The sequence below is a fragment of the Hyaena hyaena genome, unplaced genomic scaffold, assembly GCF_003009895.1.
Source record: "Hyaena hyaena isolate Hyena2069 unplaced genomic scaffold, ASM300989v1 scaffold_1320, whole genome shotgun sequence".
NCBI classification, from domain to species: domain Eukaryota; kingdom Metazoa; phylum Chordata; class Mammalia; order Carnivora; family Hyaenidae; genus Hyaena; species Hyaena hyaena.
The window spans coordinates 182,301-186,592 of NW_024081945.1; the positions used below are offsets into that span (position 1 = coordinate 182,301).

General features: G+C 35.1%; 1 pseudogene; it reads right to left on the reverse strand.

The window, feature by feature from the left end:
• Nucleotides 1–776: 776 nt before the first annotated feature.
• On the reverse strand, nt 777–1,220 carry LOC120225041 (annotated as a pseudogene).
• Between the last annotated feature and the right edge of the window lie 3,072 nt (nt 1,221–4,292).

The following is a 4,292-nucleotide window of genomic DNA, read 5'->3' on the forward strand; positions in this document are numbered from 1 at the left end:
CAGTGTGGAGGTTCCTCAGGAAACTAACAATAGAACTCCCCTATGACCCAGCAATAGCACTGCTAGGAATTTACCCCAAGGATACAGAAATGCTGAGGCATAGGAGCACATGTACCCCAATGTTCATAGCAGCACTCTCCACAATAGCTAAAACATGGAAAGAGCCTAAGTGTCCATCAACGGACAAAGGGATCAAGATGTGGTTTATCTATATCATGGAATACTACATGGCAATGAGAAACAATGAAATCTGGCCATGTGTAGCAACATGGATGGACCTTGAGGGTGTTATGTTGAGCAAAATAAGTCAGGCAGAGAAGGACAAATATCATATGTTTGCATGTATGATTAGGAGGATTAGGAGGAACTTGACGGAGGAACAAGGGGGAGAAGAAGGGCAGAAATGGGGGAAAGGGAGAGAGGCAAACCATGAGAGACTCTTGAATGCTGACAAAAACTGAGGACTGATGGATATGGGGGGGAGGGGGATGGGCATGAAGGAGGGCACTCATGGGGATGAGCACTCGGTGTTATGTGGAAACTAATTTGACAATAAACTATTTGTAAAAAAAAGAAATAAAAAAAACAAAAAAATAAAAAATATATAGCTATTCAGATGTCTACTTTTCTAATTTTGGTAAGCTGTGTTTGTAGGGATTGTATATTTTATTCAAGTTATTGAACTTATTTGCAAAAAGGTATTCACAACATTTTTCACATTACCTTTTCTTCACCTTAACAATTTTTTAAAATTTAAAGTGATATATAAGATGACTTTATTCCTGCATCGTCTTAATTGTTGCTTCCTTATATTTGCCCTTTTCTCTTCCCACCTAGTGAGATTTGCCTTTAAGTTCAAGGATCTTTTTGTGTTCAGTGTTAGTATAGTGATAACCACCTTGCTAGGGTGAATGTCCACATGGACAATTGTTCCATCTATTGTTTCTTGCTGTACTTATTTAATGAAGATGATGTATTTCTACCTGTAAACCTGGACTAATTGCCATTTTGTGTGTCTTCACACAACTTTGTATATCATCATCCTTTCAGATGGGGGTGGGTAGAACATTGTACTTCTGTATCAGGCCTTTGCAGAGAGGAGAAAACATAATGTTCCTGCAAATATGAGCAGGTGCATGTAAATGGCTATTACAGTTCTTGCTCAGATCAGAAGTCACAAAGAGATTGAACTTTATTTTGGCTGCTGGCACTTCAGCCATGGCTGCAAAAGGAAAGAGCTCACTTTATTGTTTTAATGTCTGTGAGATCTATGGTAATATCTATCCTTTCTTACATTTCCTATTTTCCTTTTTCTCTGTTTCTTTTTTCTTTCTTTCTTTCTTTTTTTGGCTTGGTCTCTAAGGGATTATTTAATTTTGTTCAACTTTTCAAAGTACTACAATTTTTGTTCTACATTTTCTCCAATACTTGATATGGTCAGTCTTTTTAATTTTAGCCATACTATTGAATGTTAATAACTAATTATATTGAGCATTTTTTATGTTTGTTGTAATCCATATTTCTTATAACAGCAAGTAATGTTTAATGAGAAAATAGCAGCAGTACACAAGCATATTGATTTAATCAGAGAATTTTTTTATGAAAAAACTGGAAGGACAGATATTAAACACAGAAATAGTGGTTTTTAAAAACTCTCAACAGGGGCACCTTAGTTGTTCAGTCTGTTGAAACTTTGTCTTGGGCTCAGGTCATGATCTCACAGTGAGGATTATGTGTTCAAGCCTGGGCACCGGGCGAGCATCTGTGCTGCTGTCAGCACAGAGCTCACTTTGGCTCCTCTGTCCTCCTCTCTCTCTGCCCCTCTCTGACAGGCAAGCACTCTCTCTCTCTCAAAAATGACAAATAAACATTAAAAAATTCTCAGTAACAAAAAGCGTGAATTGTATTACTTAGAGAGAGGGAGGGAGAGAGAAAGAGATGGAGAGAAAAACAGAGAGAAAGATTGATATGTAATATATTTATTGATCTGTTTAAGTGCTAGAGGGAGGCTACCTAAGTTACCTTGATATGTTATATTTGTATATGTATATGCTAAGATATATTTTATTAATAATTTTCTACATTTGCATGACTAATTTCCTATTTTTTTAAATCTTCTTTTCAGGATACTTCACCTGTGAAACCTTGATTAAATGAGGCTATGCTAACACTGTATTTTTCACTTCCTTTTTAGGTAGTTTCTTGTGTATATCTTTTTCATTATAAACTACTTATCTAAACTCATTCATTTGTTTCTAAAATATTGGACTTTTTACAACTGAAGTAAATTTCAGATAATTGTAACTGAAGAACAGTAGTTTTTATTATATTTTGTACAAGATATTAATGTTAATATTATTTGTCATATGTATTTTTCCTTATACCAAGATTGATTTCAACCAGCCCCTTTTCAAATTTTACCTTAAAAAATCCTTTTGGGAACACTGACAATTGCATTCCCTGTGGAAGTGAGGTAAGTCTCAGGAATTCCTAAAGTATGGTTTCATATGTGAACTGTGCTTCTGAGCCATTCAAAGAGAATGAGCAACTGATGGGGCATGTGCCCTGTTGATTGCAGGCCTTTGTTGTTTTCCTCTTGTTCCCTACTGAGTTCTTAAATCTCATTTATTTTGAAGGACTGTGGAGAGGGATTAAGCCTGCCTGAGAGCAGCAGTAGTAAATCAGAGGACAAAGCTAGAAAAATTATATGATCTTCCATTATTGGTGCTTGATATTTCCTGGAATACTGACTCAAATTTATTGACTAATGACTATCTTTTCTTATGCCTTTACTTCTTATGCCTTCTGTATAACATTTCTCACTGTTCTCTGTTCAGTTTCCAGGCTGTCAAATGACCTAATTAAATAATAGATAATGGGCTATTTTCTCCTTCATCTAAAATGTAATTGAACATTGATATTAAAAGTTCATCTGTTACCCTCTGAAGCAACACAGAATAAACCTAGGCTTTTATTCATGTAGAACATCTTAAATGGTATCAATGCAATGACCAAGTTTCCTTCTAGGTCTTCTTTTCAGACTAAATATAACCTGTTTCTTCAAATTTTCTAAACTAGACATGATTTCTAACAATCGAGATCACTTTTGCTGAAAGTATTCTACTTGGTCACTGTCCCTCCCATAGTATACACGAAGGGTTTCCTTTTCCCCACATCCTCACTAGTATTTATTATATCTTACCTTTTTAATGATAGCCATCTCAGTAGGTGTGAGGTGATGTCTCATCGTGGTTTTGATTTGCATTTCTCTGATCATTAGTCATTGAGCATCTTTTCACTGTGTTGTTGCCCATTTGTATGTCTGTTTTGAGAAAATGTCTTTTCAGTTCCTCTGTCCAGTTTTTAATCAGAATGTTAGTTTTTGTTGTTGTGGTGGTTGATTTGTATGAATTCATTATATATTTTGGATATTAACCCTTTATCAGATATGTGATTTGCAAATATTTTTCCTATTTCGTAGGTTCCTTTTTATTTTGTCGATTGCTTCTTTTGCTTTGTAGAAGTATTTTAGTTTGATGTGTCCTGCTTATTGATTTTTGCTTCTGTTGCTTGTTCTTTTGGTGTCATGTGAAAAAAAAATCATTAGCAAGACCAATGTAAAGGAAAATTTTCCCCGTGTTTCTTAAATTTCTAGGAATTGTATGGTTTCAGATTTTATGGTTAAATGTTTAATCAATTTTGGATTAATTCTTTGAGTGATGTAAGATAAGGAGTCCAGTATCATTTTGCTGTATGTGAATATCCAGTTTTCCCATTTATTGATGAGCCTGTCCTTTCCCTATTGAATATTCTTGGCTTCCTTCTCAAATAGTTCACCATGTATATGAGGGCTTATTTCTGGGCTCTGTGTTCTATTCCCTTAATCTATGTGTCCATCAGTATGCCAGTCCCATACTGTTTTGATTACTATAATTTGGTAGTATAGTTTGAAACAAGAAAGTGTGATGCCTCCAGCTTTGGTCTTTTGAGGTTACATACAAATTGCAGTTGCACTGATGGTGGGAATCTACATTGGTGCAGCCACCATGTAAAATAGTATGAAGGCTCCTCAAAACATTAAAGATAGGACTACCATCAGTAATTTCATTTCTGGTATATATCCAAAGGAAATGAAAACAGAATCTGAAGAGATTGACACACATGTTTATTGCACCATTATCATAATAACCCAAATATGGAAACAACCTAAGTATTCATCAATGGATAAATGAATAATGATATAGTACACACACACACACACACACACACACACACACACACACAGGAATATT